This window comes from Phodopus roborovskii, unplaced genomic scaffold, assembly GCF_943737965.1.
Source record: "Phodopus roborovskii unplaced genomic scaffold, PHOROB, whole genome shotgun sequence".
NCBI classification, from domain to species: Eukaryota; Metazoa; Chordata; class Mammalia; order Rodentia; family Cricetidae; genus Phodopus; species Phodopus roborovskii.
In genome coordinates, this window is record NW_026126571.1 from 26,697,936 (window position 1) to 26,709,732 (window position 11,797).

Consider the following 11,797-nt stretch of genomic DNA (forward strand, 5'->3'; position numbering starts at 1 on the left):
CCTCTAGCTAGAACTTCAAGTACAATATTGAAGAGATATGGAGAGAGTGAACAACCTTGTTTTGTTCCTGATTTTAAAGGAATTTCTTTGAGTTTCTCTCCATTTAGTTTGATGTTGGCAGTTGGTTTGCTGTATATTGCTTTTTATTATGTTTAGGTATGTTCCTGTTATCTCTGATCTCTCCAAGACCTGTATCATGAAGGGGTGTTGAATTTTTGTCAAAGGCCTTTTCAGCATCTAGTGAGATGATCATATGGTTTTTCTTCTTCAGTTTGTTTTTATGGTGGATTACATTGATAGATATTCATATGTTGAACCATCCCTTCATCCATGGGATGAAGCCTACTTGCTAATGGTGGAGGATTTCTCTGATGTATTCTTGGATTAGATTTGCCAATATTTTATTGAGTATTTTTGCATCAAAGTTCATGAGAGTAATTGGTCCGTAGTTTTCTTTCTTAGTTGTGTCTTTGTGTGGCTTGAGTACCAAGGTAATTGTAACCTCATTAAAAGAGTTTGGCACTGACCCTTCTGCTTCTATTGTGTGGAATAATTTGAGGAGTGTTGGTATTAGTTCTTTTTTGAATTTCTGGTAGAATTCTGCACTGAAGCCATCTGGCCCTGCTATCAAAGTGTCCCATAAGTTCGGGTATGTTGTGTCTTCATTCTCATTGAATTCTAGGAAGTCTTTAATTTCTTTTTTTATTTCTTCCTTGACCCAGGAATGGTGCAATTGCACATTGCTCAGTTTCCATGAGTGTGTAGGGTTTCTGCAATTAGTGATGTTGTTGAATTCTAACTTTAAAGCTTTGTGGTCTGATAAGATACAGGGGGATATTCCTTTTTTTTTTTTTTAATCTGTTGGATTTGTTATGTTGCTGAGGATGTGATCAATTTTAGAGAAGGTTCCATGTGGAGCTGAGAAGAAGGTATATTCTTTTGTGTTTGGATGGAATGTTCTATAAATGTCTGTTAAGCCCAATTGGGACATAACTTCTGTTAGTTCTTTTGTTTCTTTGTTAAATTTCTGCCTGGTGGTCCTGTCTGGTGGTGAGAGTGGGGTGTTGAAGTCTCCCACTGTAAGTGTGTGAGGTTTTATGTGAGACCTATATGGGTTAGGGTTAGGACTGAGACTTTGTCCTGATGGATTTCTCCTGTGATGAATATGAAATGACCTTTTTCATCTCTTTTGATTGATTTTAGTTTGAAGTCTAATTTGCTAGATAATAGGATAGCTATACCTGCTTGTTTCTTGGGTTCATTTGATTGGACAATCTTTTTCTAAACCTTTACTCTGAGGTAGTGTCTTGTCTTTGAAACTGAGGTGTGTTTCTTGTATGTAGCAGAAGGATGGATTCTGTCTTTGTATCCATTCTGTTAACCTGTGTCTTTTTATAGGCTAGTTAAGACCATTATTATTGAGGGAGATTAAGGACCATTGATTGTTAATTCTTGTTTGTTTTGGATTTGTTGTTGTTCTTGGTATGGTGAGTAGATTTGCCACGCTTTTTCTTTTGCCTTCTGGTAAAGTGAGATTATCTATTGTCTATGGTTTTGTTAGTGTAGTTAACTTCCTTGGTTAGAGTTTTCCTACCAGTACTTTCTGTACAGCTGGATTTGTGGATATGTATTGTGTAAATCTGATTTTGTCATGAAATATCTTGTTTTAGCCATCTATAGTGACTGAGTTTTGCTGGGTATAGTAGTCTGGTTGGCATGCACGGACTGTCAGTGTTTGTAGAACATCTATCCAGAACCTTCTGGCTTTCAGAGTTTCTGTGGAGAAATAAGGTGTAATGTATAATTCTGATAGGTCTGCCTTTTTATGTTACCTGGCCTTTTTCCTTTGCTGCTCTTATAATAGTCTTTTTTTTAATTCTGTATGTTTGATGTTTGGCCTTTTTGTTTATTATGTGGTGAGGGGATGGGACTTTTTTTTGTTCAGTCTATTTGGTGTTCAGTAAGCTTCCTGTGCTTTCATTGGCTTGTCCTTCTTCAGGTTGGGAAAGTTTTCTTCTATGATTTTGTTGAATATATTTTCTGCATTTTGAGCTGTGTTTCTTCACCTTCTTCTATTTCTATTATTCTTAGGTTTGGTCTTTTCACGGTGTCCCACATTTCCTGACTATTTTGTGTTAATGATTTGTTGGATTTAAGATTTTCTTTGGTTGATGAATCAATTTCCTCTAGTTTATCTTTAGCACCCGAGATTCTGTCTTCCATCTCTTGTATTCTGTTGGTTATGCTTACATCTGTAGTTCCTGATCATTTACCCAGGTTTTGCATTTCTATCATTCCCACAGTTTGTGTTTTCTTTATTGTCTCTCTTTCAGTTTTCAGGTTTTGAACTGTTTGAATTGTTTCCTTTATCTGTTTGATTATGTTTTCTTGGCTTTCCTTACTTTCTTTAAGAGATTTGTTGATTCCTTGCATTATTTGATTCATCTTTTCCTCTAGTTCTTCCAATTTTTTGTTTGTTTTCTCTTCCATTTCTTTAAGGGATTTTCTCATATCCTCTTTGAGGGCCTCTATCTTTCAAGAAGTTGTTTTTAAGGTCATTCTCTTCTGCTTCATCTGTTTTGGTGTGTTCAGGTCTTGTTGGTGTAGAGTCCCTAGATCCTGGTGGTGTCATATTGGTCTTTTTGTTGTTGCCTGTGTCCTTGTACTGCTGTCTTTCTGTCCCTTCTTCCAGTGGCTGCAGCTGGGCTCTCTCTCTCTTCTCCTCTCCTGTCCCGGTGGGCGTAGGTGGGTCAGGCGTTGGAGGTCTCAGAGACCAGGACGTTCTAAGGAGAGGGTGGTGTGTTGAACCCAAGGTGGCCAAATACTCACCTCTAGCAGTGGGTGCAGCAGGGTTAAGGCCTCTGTGTGTCCTTTTTCTTTCTCCTTTTGAGACAGTGTCTCAGGCTGTAGCCCAGGGTGACCTTGACTTCCTGGGATAAAGCAGTCTCTACCTGAGTCTCAGCAACCACATGCTGGCTCACAACCATCTATACTGAGCTCTCTTCTTGTGTACAGGCACACACGCAGACAGAACAGCTTATACATAATAAAGAAATAAATCTAAAGAACAAGAAGAAAGAACGGGAGAAGGCCCGGGAGCACTGGGGTTGTCCTTCCCTCTGTTGCCTGGGCAGCTGCCATGTGAGCAGTCTGTAACTCATGTTCCTGTTGACATCATCCTAACCACTCTTCCAGGCCTTTCTGCCATGTTGGATACAGACCCCAAATAAGTGTGTCTTTCTATAACTTGCTTCTGTCACTGCCACAGAGACACAAAAACAAAAGCTACAGCCCACTGAGAGACAGATGGAGGGTCTGTCTGAAGGAGGGGTGTCCTGGCTAGTTTAATGGCAATTTGACACTAGCTAGAGTCATCAGAAAGGAGGCAACATCAATTGAGAATAAGTCTCCCTAAGATCCAGCTCTAACAGGGTATGGTGGTGCACACCTTTAATCTCAGCACTGGGGAGGCAGAGACAGGTGGATCATTGTGAGTTAAAGGCCAACCTAGTCTACAAGAGGGTTCTAGGACAGTCAAGTTACATAGAAAAAACAAACAAACAAACAAAAAACCTGTCTTGTACCTCCCCCACCGCTCACAAAAGATCCAGCTCTAGGGCGTTCTCTTAATTGGTGGCTGATGGAGTGGGAGGCATCCCATTGTAGGTAATGCCATCCAGGGCTGATGGTCCTGGGTTCTGTAAGATAATAGGCTGAGCAAGCCGGTAAACAGCCCCCTCCATGGCCTCTGCACCAGCCCCTGCCTCCAGGTTCCAGCACTGCTTGAGTTCCTGTCCTGGCTTCCTTCAGTGACGGACTACAATGTGGAAGTGTAGGCAAAATAAACACTTTGCTCCTCAACTTGCTTTTGGTCATGGTGTTTCATCAGTCACAATAACCCTAAGACATGGGACAGGGGGCCCCTGACTGAAGAAATTAGGTGGGGGGGGGGTGTGTCCAGAGGAGTTAGATGGGAGTGGGTGTGGTGGAAGAGGATACAGGGTCTGTTTGGAGAAGTTAGACATTCCTGTGATGAGGCCTACATCGATGGATGCTCTGGCTCACCCAGTGTAGCATGCCTTGGAATGTATTCAATGTCCTTACATCATGAGGCATCACTTTAAACATTTCTCTAACCTTATGGGGTCAAGCCAGTTATGTGGTGCCACCTTGGTTCATTATAGGAGGAGGATGGGAGGTTTATTTGGAGGAGATTGTAAATAATGTTTGGAGGAGGATGGAGGGAGGGTCCATCTTGAAGACATTGTAGAGAATGATGGAGGAGGCTGGAACATTCTTCTGAAAAAGCTGGATGCAGGCCAGTTTTTCAAGAGGTTTTCCTAATGTGTTGAGAGGATTTTCACAGACAGTGTGTTGGTGTAGATGTGGGTTGGCTCTGTATAAGGAAGCAATGAGGATCACTTTGCTGGAGTGGAGGAGGCAGGCATTGTATAGGAAGGAGGAACACAAGGCTGTGGCCACAAAGCCCACCTCCCTAGGCCACTCCCCTGCTTTGGATCTCTAGTAGCTCTGTCTCTAGTGTACAGAATCAAGTGTAAAGTAGGATTAGAGTGAAAGATGAGTTCCTTGAAGCCCCAGCCTGTGTTAAGCAGGGTATGACCAACCTCTGGCTTGCCCAGCTTTAGTGTTCCAGCTTCTCCAGGTAGTGCCTTACCCCTGCTCCCACATGTGAGAGGTGTCACTGGTGGGAACTGTGATTATTTGGGATTGGCTGTCTGCATGCCACAGTCTGCAGAGAGGAAAGCTCAGGTTCAGTCTTGCTTTGCTTCTGCTGTATAGCCCTCCTCATTCCTGGAACACAGGAGCCATTCAGACATTTGCTGAGTGAATGAATAAGGTAAGGGGAAAAAAAAGATGGAGGGGAAGAAAAGGAAGTGTACTGGCCAGTTTTATGTCAACTAGACACAAGGCAGAGTCATCAAAGAGGAGGGAGTCTCAATTGAAAATCCTCCAGATGTGGCTGAAAGGCATCTTCTTAATTAGTGATTGATGTGGGAGGGCTCAGCCCATTGTGGGTAATCCTGTGGGCTGTAAGAAAGCAGGCTGAGCAAGTCATAAAGAACAAGCCAGTAAGCAGCATCCCTCCATGGCCTCTGCATCAGCTCGTGCCTCCAGGGTCCTGCCCTACAGGAGTTCCTTCCCTCACTGCTTCTAATGATATGGAACTATGAGAGAAATAACACCACCGCCCCACCCCATCCCCACAATTTGTTTTTGGTCATGATGCTTCTTCACAGCGAAATCAACCACCAAGACAGAAAGGGAAGGAGGGAGGGGAGAAGGAGAAAGGAAAGATGGGCTTTCAGGCAGTGTGAGTGGTGGTGAGTTTCAGAGGTCCTAACTTCCATCTTTTCCCTGTGGAACGGCTCAACCGAAAGCCTAGGGGTTCAGTTTCCCCTCGTGAGCCTTGGGCAGCACTTGCCTGCATAGTGTGCTCACACTGGCTTTGCAGAGGGACATGGCTGGGCAGAACTTTGGTGTTCTCACCAAGTTTGTCCACAGGGGACTGAGCTGCTGTTTATGAAGAGTTAGCTGTAGGCTGCTCATCCTCTGACACACTCATCCATTCATCAGATGAGTAAGGAGTTGTCCTGGACCAGTGGCCTTGATGACATCTCTCACACAGTGAATATTAGAAAAACAGCTGGAGTTATATGTGGTAGTTTTCAGTAGCTTTAGTTTACAAGTCAACTGTTTATCACATTCGGACATGGATCCATAAATAAATTTGAAAGTGGTGATGCATCTGGGGCTTCGCAGACCTCAACTTGAGTCAGTGACTTGTAAATATATTAGTTTGTGTCACTGATCCCTTTATTATTAATGCTGTGGCTTCCGTTGTAGTTATCAATCTCACCCAGTTACTAAGGTCCTTGAGAAACCTTTGTTCCCAGCGCAGTCCCCGTGGACTGATCCTTACCCGTCTGGGCAGCAGAAGGTTGCTTCTGATTCTGTGGGATTTCGAATGGAGAGCCCTTTCCTGTTAGTGCTTTAATTTCCCCCTTACTTTCCCTCTATTTTCTCTATGTTTTTATATTGTCAAGCACACAGCTTCCTCAACTGTGGGTCACAAGTCTCTACTGGACTACATAACCAAACACATACGTTTTGAAACGTTTGGCAACTGTAAAAGGTTTCTGAATGTGAAAACAAATTTAAAACTAAGTGCTCCCTGAAGCCAGGGTTTCCCGGCAGCACTTACCTGTGTCGCATCATGTGACTTCACTGAAGCCCCGGCTGCAGCTGCAGTTCTGTTTCATTTTGTGAGACAGGGTCTTGCTGTGTAGTACTGGCTGGTCTGGACCATGCTATGTAGACTAAGCTGGACTTGAACTCATAGAGACCTTCCTGACTCTGCCTCCTGACTGTTAGGACTGATTACAGGAATGAGCTACCACACCATACCACTTGTAGCCCTGATTCTGAACATCTAACAGACAAGACACACTTTGCATTACACATGCCATCATGCCACAATAAACAAACACTGGAACACATGTTATGAATTATAGTATTTTTACTGCCCATGCAAAGTTTTCTGCTCTTAAAGAATGACCAGTCTAACTAAAGAAAAAGAGGACTTAATGTTTTCCTACCATTATCCCTCCACATAAAAGAATAAAATGTGTGTGGATTAAAAAAAGAAGGTAGAAGAACAATTAAGAAGATGAAAAGAAGAAATGAACTTGGGGACATGTGATGGGGCCTGGGAGGCACTGGATGGAAGGAGGTGGGACTGGATAAGATCAAAATACATTGTACGCGTGTATTAAATTCCCAAAGAGTAACCAATTGAAAACAAAGCAATAAAACAACAACAGAAATAAGATGGAGAGGGCCAATGAAACTGTTCATCAGGCCAGATCCTTGCTGCTGAGTCTGCTTACCTGGGTTTTCTATATCTGGGACCCATAGGCAGGAGGAGAGAATAATCCTTCCAGCTGTCCTCTGACCTCCACACGAACACCATGGCACACACATGCCCCATCGCCACAAATAAATGAATGCCAAGAAATTTGTAAAAAGTATTAAGTTGGGACTGGAGAGATGGCGCATGGTTAAGAACTCAGGCTGCTCTTCCTGAAGATTGTTTGATTCCAGCACCCACATGATGGCTCATAACTGGCTATCACTCCATTCCCAGGGGATTCAGTGCTTCCATTTGGCCTCCACAGGCACTGCACAAACAAACATGCAGGCAAAACACACACATCAAGTACCAATAAAGGAAAAAAAATATTTTAAAAAGTGGAATCAATCGAGGAATGCATGTGCTGTTGACTTCTGGCCTACACAGGGACATACACAGGTGCACACACACACACACACACACACGCACACGCACACGCACACGCACACACAGCGTTCCTCCATGGCTTCTGCTTCAGCTCCTGCCTTGAGTTTTTGTCCTGAATTCCCTTCATGGTGGACCATGAACTAAAAACTGAAACCCTTTCATCCCCAAATTACTTTTGGTCAGTGTTTACCACAGCAATTGAAAGGTAGCCCTGGGTCCACAGGAACAGCGCCCCCCCCCCCACCTCCAGCAGATCATAGATGGGATGGATGGTGGAGTGGGTAGTTGCAGGGTTGTTCAGCCTGCCGGCTCTCCCTTGTCTACACCACTAGGGTGTGTGACACGAATAATAAAAACCCAGAGATAAATATTGGGGTCCAGGTTTCAAGCTGAAGATCAGAAAAGCAAATCAGCCTGCCAACTGCAACCCTAGACTGCTGCCTGTCCTCAATGTGTTTGGAGAATAAATCTCCACATGAGACCCTTAGGTTCTTCCTTTTATACCTCCCTAGGGCTGGGATTAAAGGCGTGTGATCCTAAGTGCTGAGATCTCCTTTTTGTGAGCTGTTTCTCTTTAGGTCTGGGTCAACTTCATGTAGCTCAGTGTGGCCTTGAACTCAGAGAGATCCATCTACCTGTCCTCTGAGTCCTGGGATTAAAGGTGTGTGCCACCACCACCTAGCTCTATGGCTAGCTAGTATGGCTGCTGGAATTAAAGGTGCGTATCACCATTGCCTGACCTCTATGGCTTGTAGCTGGCTTTGCTTTCTGAATCCTCAGGCAAGCTTTAATAAATCATAAATAATCGATCACCACAAGGGTGAGTTCTCCAGCATGGCCCTGGCTAGTTTACCTTTGGCAGGGATGAGCAAAGGGGTGGGGCCAGTTCTCCCACACCTGTACCTTAAGGGCAGTTCTACTGTGTTGCCCAGTCGAGGACACCACCACTTTTCAATGAGTACTCCCCCAAGAAATTTCATTCATTAGCTTGTATATTTAATAGTGGAATTATAGATCTGCAGCTGTGGTTGACAAGTGCTCACTGGAGCTTCACAGAGCAGTTGGTTATCCTACCAGAATTTTCCAGTCCATTGTACCTATGTCTGACATATAAAGCCCCAGACAGAAACTATCTATTGGCAGACTTTTACAACGCACACATGGATTCATTCAAGACTTAATAATGCAGTTTTTGCCTTTTTTCATAATGTCACCAAGAAAGGCAGAGGGAGTGGTGATGGCCTTCTAACATCAAATTCTGTGTTGAAATGTTTTCACAAGACTCCTTTTACACATCCCAGGCACCTAAAAGTTTCAACATCTTCTCCAATATGACCTCTAAAATGAGACAAGCAGGGGGCTCTCTCAGCTGAGGACACAGAACTGTCCCAGGAGCCCAGGAAGCCATGAAACCTTTGGCCAACTAGCATCAGGAGCAGCAGCCAAGAGAGCTCAGATAATGCTAGAAAGCTGTTCTTATCAGGCCGACTGTGGCATCTGAATGGAGACACAGCTATCCCCCTGTCTGCAGAGATCAGATGTCAGGAACCTCAAGAATTCCAACATGTACAGTGCTCAGGGCCCTCGGCTGCTGTGATGCAAGGGTTTGCACTTACCTACACATCGTCTCTCACGAGCTTTAAATTGCTGCTAGATTGATAAGAATACCGTAGTATACGGTTTAGATCCATGTTGGGTTGTATTGTCAGGAGAGTGGTGGTAATTACACATACACACACACGTGTTAAAACCAACAATGTTGTTATCCTAGTGACACACACCTATAATCCTAGAACTTGGGAGCATTATCATGAGTTAAGGCTGGCCTAGGTTTCATAGTGAAAGTTTGTTTCAAAGACCCTAACATCTCATCCAACTGTGGTAAGGAATGTTGAGGCTGGAGAGAGGACTCAGTGGTTAAGAGCACTTGCTGCTCTTGCAGAGGATCCAGGTTGGGATCCTAGCATCCGTGTGTTGTCTTGAAGTTATCTGCAACACCAGTTCCAGTGGATCTGATGCCTTCTTCTGACTTCACAGTCACTCATACATAAAACAAAAATAAGCAAATCATTTAAAAATACCATTTTGACTAAATGGTACTTGAAAACTTTTCAAAGATACAGATAGAATTGATAAAATGATCATAGCAACTATGATCAAAAGTTAGAATTTATGCCTATGGGCTTGTCATGATGGCACATGCCTTTAGTCCCAACACTCTGGAGACGAATCTCTTGAATTTGAGGCTAGTGTGGCCTACTTAGAGAGTTTCAAGCCAGGCAGGGCTACATAGAAAGATCCTGTCTTTAAAAAAAATGTGCCTATGTATAAATTCTTCAGAATGGGAGTAGTTTAATGATAAGTGTGGTTTGTGTAGTTATTGTTTTGCAGTGCTGGGATTCAATGCAGACATCCTTGTGCGTGTTAGGCAAGCACTGTACTTCTGAGCTATTTGCCTCATCCTTAGAGGTAGTTTTATTCTTTTACATATATTTGCATGCTTGTGAATATAAGTACATATTTTTATTAAATAACATTGTTGCTGGTCTTTACAGTGGGAAACAATTCCTGGTTAATCAGTTGGTTCCTCCTGGTAACTCTAGTACCTCAAGCAACATGCATTCCAGATCAGTCTTGGCTCCAACAGTTGGAAACGTTGCCTTTGACCTCCACTTTGTCGGGTAGCACATTTGTGACTCTCTTGATGGCTTCACCCTGCTCTCTTCCTGACTCTCCCGTCAACACGACATGACCATCATGTTTTCAGGAACAATCATGTGCATTCCTTGTGGGGCCATGATGAGATCTACTATCCAGTTTATAAGTTGGCTCTAAACTTAAAAAATCAGCATTTTCATTATTGTGACTTTAATGTTATTCTTTCTGCTTCTAGAAAGACAGATTAGTATTTCCTTATTTCTCCTGCTAAAAACAACTAATATCACTGCACAGGAAATAGAAAACAATCACAGGAAAAACTGGATGGTGGTGTGAAGAACAGAGATCCAGTAGAGATGTTGGAGCCCAAGGGCACTATGAGCCGAGTTTCCTCGGTTTTCTTTCTACCTGTGTATTTCAGAGTTGGGGCTAAAGAAGCTAGAAACTCAGAAACCCCAGTCTGCACAGACAAAAGAGATGCCTTCTCGAGCCAACTCTCCAGGAAAGGGATGCCTCCAAGGAAGGAAGCTTTTTCCTTAATTTTACTTTTGTGATAAGGTCTCACTTTGTAATGCTGGCTGTCCTTGCTATGTAGACTATGGCTGTTCTTGAATGCAGAGATCTAGCCACCAGGATAATCACTGTGTGTCAGTGAAGACTAGAGGAGGGCACAGCCACCGTAAGGCCACAAGGAGCTGCCTAGTGTCTGTACTCATACCACCAAAGGAGACCAGAAAGCCTGGACATCACACCTGTCTGGTAGAGATGTTAAAATATCCAACAAAAGTTTTGACACAGCTATGATAAAAAATGCCTTAACTGAGTGAAATAAAAACCCCAGAAAATAACTGTAAAACACAGAGATGAACCAAGTAGAAGTTTCAGAACTGAAAAAAATGAAATAATGGAAAGGATGAGCTCACCTTCAGGATGAAGGGGGTAGAGCGAGAGGCAGCAAACTGGAAGAGAGTGGCGGAGATGACAGGGAAGGACTGCCAGAGGAAGTGGTCGGGGCCTGGGAAGAACAGCTTCAGGGAGCATAAGATCTGATGACTGCATCCCTGGAGCTCCAAAGGACACAGGCAGAGGCTGGAGCAACCGCGAACAAAGCAAAGCGACACTAAGGAATAGACACCGGCGCTCACTTCAGCAGCGCATATACTAAAACTGGAACGACACAGAGAAGATTAGTGTGGCCCCTGTGCAAGGATGACACGCAAACTCATTCCATATTTTTAAAAGAAGAAGGAGAAGAAGAAGAAAGAAAGAAAGAAAGAGACACAGGATACTATGGAAAGATCACAAGGGGGATTTCCTATTCTTTATTGTATGTATGTATGTACATACATATGTATTTATTGGGGTGGCTTATGCCATGGTGTACTTATGGAGGTCAGAGGACAACCTGTAGGAGTAAGTTCTTTTCTTTCATGTGAGAGTCTTAGAGGCTGAATTCAAGTCATCAGGCTTGGCTGCAGGCGTGTTTACCCTTTGAGATATTTCTACAGCCCCAACAGAGGAATTCTAAAACACCTTCAGGTAGCTCCAGGAAGGCAAGGAAAACACAGATGTAAATATAGCAAACAAAACAAAAAATTAAAAGGCAGGCATGGGAACACTTGTACTGATAGCTATACTAAATACTGTCAAGGAGAGACATTAACATAGGAGATTCAAAGAACATGAACCAGCCACACATGCTTGAAGGAACTAAGGCCAGCTATCAGAGATGGGTGGTTTGAAAGAAAAAGTTTGCAAAGCTCTGTCTGGTGTAATATTAAAGGAAAAATGCATGGTTAATTTCCAAAAAAGTAGGTTTCA

General features: G+C 43.2%; 1 pseudogene; it reads left to right on the top strand.

Moving 5' to 3' along the window:
* The first annotated feature begins 11,113 nt into the window (after positions 1–11,113).
* LOC127235888 (uncharacterized) lies at positions 11,114–11,213 on the top strand (annotated as a pseudogene).
* The last annotated feature ends 584 nt before the right edge of the window (positions 11,214–11,797 follow it).